This window comes from Aplidium turbinatum, chromosome 11, assembly GCF_918807975.1.
Source record: "Aplidium turbinatum chromosome 11, kaAplTurb1.1, whole genome shotgun sequence".
Classification (NCBI taxonomy): Eukaryota; Metazoa; Chordata; class Ascidiacea; order Aplousobranchia; family Polyclinidae; genus Aplidium; species Aplidium turbinatum.
Genome location: NC_137482.1, coordinates 17676961 through 17688482, shown reverse-complemented (window position 1 = coordinate 17688482; position 11522 = coordinate 17676961).

The window sequence follows — 11522 nt, the reverse complement described above, 5'->3', positions numbered from 1 at the left end:
CTAGCCAGAGACATGCCTAGCTGTGAGATTGCTTGCAGTGACTTACCTAATTCAGGTTTAGACACGCAACAAGTCATTGGCTCCATATTTGGTCGACTGCCAATCTATATGCAAGACAAGTTTGTATCTTCTGTCAGTCATTAATTGGAAAGAGGACAAGCTGTGACCTTTTCTCAGCTCTCTCAGGTTGTTCAAAGGAAGGCCCAGGCAGATAGAAGTTTCCTTGGACAGCTCGTTGGAAGAAGAAAAGAAAAGGCATCAAGTACTGTCGCAGTGTCGCACCCACTGCTAGATAACCACATAGAGTTTCAACATTCATGAATCAAACAATATGTTACTCGGCAGCCGATTTGTAGCAAGAATTGACAGCGATAGACACGTGTTTCGCCCATGAGATAAGAGTTAACAAAGATAAGAGTTAAACTGACTGGTAAAGCGGTGGTCGAATAAATTTGTGGCAGAATACGGTGCGATACTGATGAGCCCAGCCTCATGGGCGAAACACGTGTCTATCGCTGTCAATTCTTGCTACAAATCGGCTGCCGAGTAACATATTGTTGATTGGATGGTCTGAATGGCTAGCGTGGAAGCTACACCGTTATGGTTGACGAATCGCAGCTGCTCGCTGTACTAGTGAGTGCTCAGCCTTGTGCTGATAGTCGGGAAGAACGCCCCTTTCTTTACATGAATCAAACTGTTGTAGCGCAGAATGTAGAAGCTGGTCAATCGAAGGAAGTCAGAGATTCTACTAGGTGTTTGGCTTGCAAAGGTGCACATCAAGTCTGGAATTGCCAAACCTTCAAAGACAAGTCTGGGCCTGATAGGTGGAAGCTAATTTGGTCCAGAAGCATTGCCTCAATTGTCTTGGAAACCATTTTGTCAGAAGGTGCCCTTCGTCCAGGACATGCCAAATTTGTAGACAGAAACACCACACCTTGTTACATCAGTCTAGCCAGGATGGTTTTTCCAACGCCGGTTATTTAATTCAGGTGAAAAGCTTAGAAGAAAACCACGCAACGTCGTTGTCTTCCACGCGCGTGCAGCCAACTGGAGGTGTCAGTTCTTCCGATTCCGATAGCCCCGACGTTGAGACAACACAGGCGACGCCATCAGGCGATGAGCGAAGACACCAGACCACTCTGACCGAACTCTTCTCCATGGGCAGGGTCCAGACGGAAGACTCCAACAACAGTGATGATGATGAAATCAGCTCAAACTCAAACGAGATTTCCTATTTTATGAAGCAGAAGCTTGCTTCTGGGCAAGTTGATCCGCTTTCCTGTTGGAAAGCGAATGAAGGCGAGCTACCGCTGCTGAAAAAGCTAGCCGAGAAGGTGTTTGTGATCCCAGCGATCTCGGCTCCAGCGGAGCAATCGTTTACAAAAGCTGGCCTGACCGTCACGAAGCTGAGATCCCGACTGATGGGTGACCATGTCGATCAGCTTGTGTTCTTAAACACCAACATGGGCCTGGAGCTGTAGACGTTATTTTGTGTACTTTTTTCGCAAATTTTTATGGCGTTTTATCGTGTTTTCTAGCGAATTTTCATGGCGTTTCTTTCAATAAAATCACATTTTGCAGTGTGGTGAATAGTTGTGATATTCGAAATCGAAATTCGGAAATCGAAAATAGATTGAATTTCGAATATTCAAATAATCGAAATTGAACACCTCTAAACTGACTCCACATCTGCATTACAGTACATTAGGAACACTGCTAGGTAGAAGGTTTCAAGTTTTTGTGGCAAACAGGGTTGCAGCAATTCATGCTGGGTCAGAACCATCACAGGGGCATCATGTTGGAACCAAAGACAACCCAGCAGATACTGCGTCTCGTGGTCTCAGTCCAGACAAGCTTTCCAAAGCTGACCTGTGGTTTAAACGGCCAGACTTCTTGCAACTCAGTGCCGAGTTTTGGCCAGCCAGACCTGAAGCCTTGGTTCCTTTACCTGAGGATGACCCTGAGATCAAAAACATTTACCGAGTGAATGCAACTGAAACTGAGGAACCTATTGGAGGGACCCCTCTCAATCGCTTGATAAACTATTTCTCTTCGTTTGTGCGTCCAAAGAGGGCAGTTGCTTGGATATTGCGGTTTCGGCGATACCTGAAGTCGAAGAGCTTCCCAATCATTCAGGTGTGTTGATGTATTGGGTGTTACCCCTTTGCATCTACAACACACGAACTAGTGTACGTATTATCCCATGACAGATGAACATTGAAATTAGCCCGCATCAAACACATAAATCCCTGAGTGTGTCTTTCATTAAATAGAGACGACAGTGATCAACATGGTGGCAGCGAGGATTATTATGAAATGCTAAATTGAGTAAGTTCAGAAGACAAGCAACTACAATGAGCATAAACGTAAAAAAAACATCATTGTTGGGTATACACAATGCAAATGTGGCGCAAATATTCCCAGATTGGAAGACCGAAGTAGAAATCTACATGATAGCCAGTGGAGCGTCCAAGAAAAGTCAGGAAGTTCAAACAGCAACAATACTCAACTGTGCTGGTCCTGAGGTAATCAAAGTTGCAAAGCAATTTAGGCCTACATACTTAAGTGAAGAAGACAAGAAGAATCCGCAAGTCTTGCTGGAAAAACTGCAAAATTTCTGTACGCAAGCAGAAAGCGAACTCGTTCACACTCGAAGATTCTGGGAAGCCAAAGTAAGTGAACCCTTTAACTTTTTCTGAATTACGAAAAAAGCAGAACTATGCAATTTTGCCAACTACACCGAACGGATGATACGCGATAAAATTGGGATATTGGTATGTGGGTCATTCTCTGCTTAATTTAGAATTTTTTCAAAAATGTTCACCCACATTCTTGGATCTCTTCCAAACTGGTCTCATTGGAAAGATCTCATTGAAAAAATAAGATTGCAAAAAATTTGAGCGTTCTAGCTCAAACGGTTGCCGAGATATCACAAATCGAAGTTTATGCATTGTCGCATAAAATTAGTCACGCTTGAGTGATTTTTGCTCTCTACTGCCTTCCCCTTATGCTAAAAAGACAAAAGAAAATTCTATTCCACCATTTTTGAGGGTGAGAAATTCAAAAATTTACATTAAAAAGATCTGTGATCATGTTTTGGGGGTGAAAACAGCCATTTAAGTTTTTTGTTTCAAAGAAAAATATGGCAACGCTGCAAAAAAGTAGAGGTTGCTGCTATACGCCAAAACATCGTTTAAGCATCCATCTACAGGTTTTTGATGATTGCACTCTTAGTCGATGCAAAATGTTGATGTCACATGGTTTTGAATATTGACACCTTGGTTGTATCGCCGTATGGCAGTTTTACAGCTTGAGATCTTGTTAAGGTTTGTATAATGGTGCAAACGTCTTTGAAATATGCTCACGAAATGAAGCGCGAAAGTTTACAATTTAGCTATAAATTGTAAAATATCTCATTTGGCCACCACGATGGTGAAATTTTGAACAACTTAGTGAATTAATGTCAACTAGTTTTGTACTTTTGTAGGTATAATAATGTAAAAAGAAATAGAAAATAATGTCAAAAGAAATATACTGATAAGTTTTGTGATATCAGGTGTGAAGGTATTGCTGGAAATTGTGTGAGCAAATCAAGCCTTATTTATAACAAGCCGATGAAAAATGTGAATTATTGTGTTGATAATGTAAGCTTTGTCCTTCAGGTTGTTTAAAAATAAATGGTTAATGTGATACATTAATTGACTTTGTCAGTAAAACTGATATATATATATACTTGCCTAGGCTGTGCTTTTTAAGAAATACTTGCTATGGATCCATGTTCAATCGGAATTTTAAAAGGTAAAGAAACTGTATGCCATAAAACGACATATGTTTGCCGGCAAGGTTTTTATCTTGTTCAAAGATTTAACAGGGGATGAACAACCAGTTTATGCATGGAGAGCAGGAATATTGGGCAAGAAAGAGGAATGTAGTTCCATTTGCTTTCACCATGAAAAACTTCTAGGAAAACATTTTACACGGAAGTCAGCAAAGTACTGTGATGTTTATGGAAAGCATGCCAAAGCAAAGAAACCATATAGAAGACAGAAATAAGCTTGGAGATGGCCTTGTTTCTCAAAAGCAAGAAGATTCGTTGTGTCCCTGGCTACAAACTCTGCCGCAACTGTTCAGCATTTACGAAAAGTCAAATGGAAGTGAATGATGGTAACACAAGCTGCACTTCAGAAGAAAGCACTAGTACCACTAGTTCAGCCAGCAAAAGCTCAAGTCCTTTACAGCAAGCAACAGCATTAAAGAGGGCCAATGAACTTTTAGAAACAAGTGGGCAATCACCATTTAAACTGCATAGTGTGCATAAACGTCAGCGTCATCAATTCAATATGGTCTAACAAAATTTAACAGAACTTTGAGGAATTTGTCCGAAGATATTTCTTTTGCACTTGGAGTAGACAGTTTGGACATCCCTTCAACTTCGCAAGATCTGCAGGATATTGACAATGCCACAAAAGCCAATGACCTAGATACTTTGATGTCTGAACTACAAGAGAAAATAAAACCAGCAAGCAGAAATGAAAAACTTACTCTCTTAACCCTCAAACCACAGTCATGGTCAGTGTCTCAAGCAGCAAGGTTTTTTGATGTTTTACACTATTATGTATATAGCTATGGCATCACAAGTAAAAGAAGAAAAGGGAATTCTGGGCAAACTGACACAATAGGATCCAAAACAAAACTAACTGAAGATATGAAACAACTTGTGAGGGAGTTTTACTTGGATGATCATAATTCATTTTCACGGATCATGCCCGGAAGAAAAGATTTTGTCAGCATACGTAAAAATGTTCATGAACAAAAACGCCTTTTATTGTGCAATATCGATGAACTGTATACTCTGTTTAAGGAAACCAACCCTGATGTTCACATTGGAAAATCAACATTTTACAAACTTCGACCAAAACAGTGCATAACTGTTTTTGCATCAGAATCCCATGCTGTTTGTGTATGACCAATTGACCATATGTGCGAATCACCAAAACGCAACTTTGCTTGCTGAGGGCAGTGGGACAAATCTCGGTTACAAAGATTCATCAGGATGATTGTCTGTGAAAGATGCTTCCAACAAAGACTGCATGCTTCATGGATGCCCAAACTGCCCTGGAATAGGTGCCATGGAAGAGTTTTTGTTGAATTTTTTCGAAGAAAATGATGTTTTTGAAGTGTCGTTTCAACAATGGACAGCAACAGACAGGTGCACTATAGTCAACCAATCTGCTCCAACAGATGAATTCATCAAGCTGTTTTGTGACACAATGAACACATTGAAACGACACTCCGTTATAGCCAAGACACAAAGCGCACACTTAAAAACGCTCAAAGAAGAACTGGAAGTGACCCATGCTATAGTTCTGCTAGACTTCGCGGAAAATTACAGTTTTGTTGTTCAGGACGAAGTCCAAGGATTTCACTGGAACAACCTCAAGTGTACACTGCACCCTGCAGTTATATATTACAGGAGCACAGAAACAAATGAAGTTGAACACAAGAGCATTTGTACTGTATCTGATGACAGACAGCATGATGTCCCTTTTGTCTACGAAGTTCAATGTGAAGTTAGCCAGATAATCCAGAATGAAATCCTCACATCCAAACAATCACTTACTTTTCAGACGGCGGTGCCCAACAGTATAAAAATTTCCTTAATTTTGGTGAGCACAAGAGAGATTTTGGAATCCACGCCAACTGGGTATTTTTCGCAACGAGTCATGGGAAGTCTCCCTGTGACGGCATTGGTGGGACCGTCAAACAACTAGTGAAGCGTGAAAGTCACCAACGTACAATATCAGAACAGATTTTGGATCCTTCTTCATTCTTTCTGTATTGTAATAAAAAAATCAGTGGAATAAAGTTTCGATTCATCACAAAGAAAAAATTAGAAACAACAAGGATTTCCCTGAAAAGAAGGTTTGAAATGGGCAAAACAATTCGTGGAACCCGTTCTTATCATGCATATGATCCACTACCCAACAACAAAATCGGCTGCAAGTATGTCTGTTCTGATAGACAATATGCAGCCATACATGACTTTTCTGCTCTGCAATCATTTGAAAAAATAAACCCAATGGATTTCATCGCCTGCAACTACAACTGTCACTGGTAGATTGGCATGGTTCTCCAGACAGACGTTCTCCAGACGAAAACAATGATGCAAAGGTAAAATTTATGAATCCAGCTGGTCCTTCACCATCATTTACCTGGCCTCAACACAATGATGTTTGTTACGTGCCATATGCTGATGTAATTTGTAAAATTGATGCTCCCACAACAAATACTGGACGACAGAGTTGGATCAATTACATTAATTTAGTTCAATTACAATTACTCCCTTGAATGTTTCAATTACATTACAATTAATCAGTGCTAAAAATGTCAAATTACAATTACAATTTAAATGAAGGGATGCCTTTCGGCATGGCATAGACTACACATACACACTACAGTCAAGCCAACGGCCACGTGTTTAAAAATCATTTAATAATTAATAAAGATCAATAAATGAAAAAGGGGCGCCTTTCACCAGGCAAAATAATGCACAATAAACTAATTGGCGTTTCTTAACAATAGAAGGGGTTTTGGAAAAAAAGTACTGGATAAGGTGGTAGCTGAGGCGGAACACTACTAAATGAAATTGAAACTGTAATTGAGCCAAAATTTTAGCAAATTACAATTACCAGGGTTCCCACACATTTTTTATAAACAAATTCCCTACTTTTTCAATACTAATTCAATACTAAGTTTTAAAAATTCCCTACCTAATTTCGATCTAAATTGCGCATTAGCAGTGCTAAATCAATGAAAATTTCTGTGCTGTATTATTTCTAAACACGATCATGCATAGGTTTAAAGTTGTATATCCGGACTCTACAGTATTACATCCGAATCAGTATGAAAAAATACTAATGTCAGAAGATTCCTGTTTGAACAAAACAGGGATATCTAGAGAATGGGATACAAAGGCTTTCAATACGTCTGACAATAGAAGGGCGTTTGTTTATCGTAAATAATTAATCTGTGTTTATCATAAAATGACAATTGGCACTGATAGTAGTTTAATAAATCTTGTTATAATAACCTGCATTGCGCTATTAGCATCAAGCCTGGATGCTCACGGCATGCTCATGGTTACTTGTTAATTCAACTACCGTACAGTTGCTTCATATCTCGCCTACTGCAAAGGCTTTGTTAAGAAAAACAGCTTACTGGTAACTTTTCAACTGTCGACAAGTATTATTTAAATATGCTCTATGTAACGTTTACTAACTGTCTTTGGTAGTTGACTGTACCAGCTGCACTGCAAAACTTTCTTCAATTTTGAAAAGAATGGCATGTTTCACGTGCTACAAACTACCGCCCTGGTAGTATCATAAAAATAAGGCAATCCCTGTGAGCCTTCACATCATTGCTACAAAACAAACAACTGTTTTTTTTTTCAAAAGACCTAAACTGAAACCAGTCCGGATAAACTGTCACATTTATACTGAAATTACAATTCAAAGCTTCACTACATAGGACATGGCAACCTGCCATAAGCCCGGAATGGCCCGTTTCGGCTAGTCCGATTGGGCTGATCCGATTCGGCTAGTCCGATTCGGCTATTACCCTTTTCGGCTACAGCCCGATTCGGCTAGTCCGATTTGGCTGATCCGATTCGGCTAGTTCCCTATTGGGCTACAGTCTTTAGCGGTTAGTTCCCTATTTGGCAATTTTTTGAAAATCCAACGATAATCCTTCTGTAATCCAACAAAATCCAACATCGTTTCTTTTGCATTCCGACAAATTTAGCGAAAAATGTTTGAATTATTAAATTTCTTTTATACAGTAGTTGAAAGTATCGAAGCATTAGATGAGTGGGGTTTAGACCTAACCATTGAGATCTTAAAACTAAAAAGCGAATTAAATTTATTTTTGAACTATTACTGTTTGCTCAGATGAAATTGACATGTATCATGCGCAGGGCCGGTTTTAGGCCGATTTGACCGATTAGATCAAATTGGGCCCCGCACCTTGAAGGGGCCCCGCGCTAGCGGGGGTCTTTCTGTATTACGAGGTTTAAAATACTACTGAAACGTAAAATAAAAATTGAAATAATATTCTTTCTCATAACATCAATTTGTTATGCATCGTAACTAAATCAAAGTTATATTTCTGTGTCTGCCTGTTACGTCATAATGAATATGGTTGCTTGCTTGCAATCATTCGCAGAGTTGCCAGATTGGGCTACTTATCAAGCCATTTTGCTACTTTTTTGCTACTTTTTGTGTCAAAAATCTGGCAGCTCTGATCATTCGTTCTTTTAAAGTGTGTCGTATTAAGACTTGAAGCAAGCTTAATCTTAAATGTAGTTCTTTTGTATGCTTTATCGTTTAACTAAGTTATAGTTGCAGGTCTAGTTGTGTTAAGTCGTACAGTATTAAAGAAATAGTCTCTTTATTTCGGTAAGTGATAAGTGCTACAGTAATATTAGTAAATTATCGTTATGTCACCATTAGCAATTAAATTTTTCTGTTCTGCTATGAAGAGTAGGGGCCCCGTCATCACATTTCTAATTGGGCCCCGCGGTTCCTAGCACCGGGCCTGATCATGCGTCGCCGTCTGCATGCAAACTTAGAATATATTAGAATCCTCAACTATTACAAAATTCTAAATCCAACGACGCCTTCTGTTTATTTACAGTAGAGAATTTTGTATTTTGATCTCAAAGCTTTAGATGAGTGGGGTTTAGACCTAATCACTGAGATCGTAAATCATATTTATGACACTGGCATAGGCGCCGACTTTTATTTTTGCACGGGGTGGCGGATAGCACAATATGGCAACCTAAAAACTTTCAAACTGCATGTTTTTGTTTTTTACTAAGCGTGTTTCGTAGATGCAATTGTCTTTTCACACCTGATTTGTAGCTCGATTATTTACAAAGCAACTTTACAACAAAGCACAGAAAGTATGTCGTGAATTTTATTGTTACGTTGTCGCTCTGACAATTAACATTTGGCAAAAGTATTTTTGCGAACGGCAGCTCTGTCAATCCAACTGTTAATCAACTGGTCAAGTTGTAACATTTAAAATTAGGATGTGGTTCTATCGCTGTTGCGTCATGGTAGATCACAAGTAGGTTTTTATGCGCCTGAGTGCACTACTAAACGATCGCTCCGCCTTGCAGGTGGTGGAAGGCAACGATAAGTATATTTTCACAACGCAGACCACGTTTGGAAGCATTAATGATCTTGTTTCATTGCTTGCAAATAGATCAAACAGTTGCGACAGTTGAACGCTTTTTCGGTGGCATCTTTAAGCTGAATAAAACTGGAATGTCGGGGAAAACTTTTACTGGACAACTTTTTGTAATTTTTTCTATGATGTAACAAGCAACTCCTAACTTATGTCAGACCAATAAATTCCCTCCTCAAACTTTTACAGGACAACTTTTCGTGATTTTTTCTATGATGTAACAAGCAACTCCTATGTAAGACCAATAAATTTCCGCCTCACAATTTGTCACGCATTGACACGCAATATTACATTATTACTGCATGAAGTAGATAACAAAGTAAAAATTAAAGCAAGAAGTAGATGACAGTACACTCCAATTGAAATCGGAAAATAATTCAAAATGCAAAATCTTGACTAATTGAAAAAAGTTGCTTTCATTATTGGGAATTGGCAGGGGGTGTAGCTTTCCTCGAATAGAATCATGTAAACGTATAAGTTTGCAGAACGTTAAAACTGCTACTTTACTAGGTGTACTTTTTAAATAAAACTCAAAAAGTTTCAAAAATTGCATTTTTTTAATAAAATTTGAAAATAGATATTCATTTAGGTGGAGCTATAAATCATCGAGATAATTTTATTTCCAAGTATTTTATAGCTGGCATAATTTATAGCGATATTATGAGCAGTTTAAAAATTTTCAAAAAAGATTTTTGAGGGAGGCAATGGAAAGATCGTATTTTATTGATTAATAAATCCCATTGTAAACCTAACAAATGTAACAATGACTTATGACAAGTAACAAATAAAACAATCGCAACAACAACAAGGAAAAAACTCGTAGCCACGTGTTGCGTAATCTTCACGTAGCTTGCTTGTTACGCGAGTATCATGCTTGTGACAAAAACAATCACTTTCTTCGCAATACTGTATTAGTTCACCTCTTGCTTTACGTTGACTTGAAGCGAAAACAAATGATCAAAAAAAAGATTTAAACGTCCGTTCAAATTACATTTATTTGCAGTAAGTAATGTAACCTAAGCGGGGTGGCTGCCATCATGCCATAGAGGTTATGGGGTGGCGTGGCTGGCCACCCCGTAAGTCGGCGCCAGTGGATGCATTAGACATTTGCATTTTTGTAATGATTTTCAAGCGAAACAGAAGTGTTTTGTTAGTTGTTCGAGTGTGTTATTGTTCAAAATACATGTAAAAACTTACATACGAGTTATTAATTAGAGATTAGCATAAATTTGATGCTTTAAAACAAAGTCATATATTATCATATATTTCAAAAAATAAAGTCATATTTTTCATTTTTTTAGGTAAAAAAAAATGGCCCTAGTAATAAGTAATAGCACAACGTCACTATCAAAGCAGTTGTAATTATTAGGGTAGGCCAGTCCGTGGTGCATTCCCAGGTCCAACGTCAATGCAGGTGAACAATGGTTGCGATTATTACAATTCAAGTACTTGACATTTCTTGGCACATTTTCTCAAATGATCAAAATATAGTCATCATAACACACATTATTACCTGATTTGTTGCCACACAAGTGTGGATGCGAGCCTTGCATTTCTCATCACGTCGGGAACAACGCCAGTATTTCTTAAGCCCGTCTGGACTATATTGAGCTAGTTGAAACATGTAGCCATCATGTAGAAAAACCTCACCTTTGCGCTGCGTACTAATCGATTCCTCTGCCATGATCAAGTAACATCAACTGAGAGTCTAACGAAGGAACTAACCAAAGGAATTTCAGGTCATATAACGCCGAAACCCAGGTTTACTCTAAACTGCCACTTAGGTTTTAACTTCATCTTTTATGGCAAACGCTATTTGGCAACTGTCTTTTTTTCGTTGACACGTTTTGGCTGAGACTTCATCTCATTAACCCATATTGGTAATCATGAAAACTGTTATTTTCATGTAAAACACATATTTTAAACGAACCCAGACATCAAAACTCGTCATTTTTACATTGATTCAACGTCTGCAGACGTTGAATGAATGTAAAAATGACGGATTTTGCCGTCTGGGAAGGCACTCAAAGGTAAACACTGGATAAAATGCAAGAATGCAAAAGATACCATATTGTCGAATTAAAATACAAAATTCTCTAAATAAACAGAAGAACCGGATATACATTTCTCTGTTATCATTTTTAATGTAAAAATTCCTTTTGTGGTCCCTTTGTCTGGAACAAATAAAAACTGTGCTGTTGAAATTTCCGATTGTAGTTTTGGTCTCAATCTCATCAACATGATTCGGAGTAAGCTGTTTGTTACGTAATTCACAA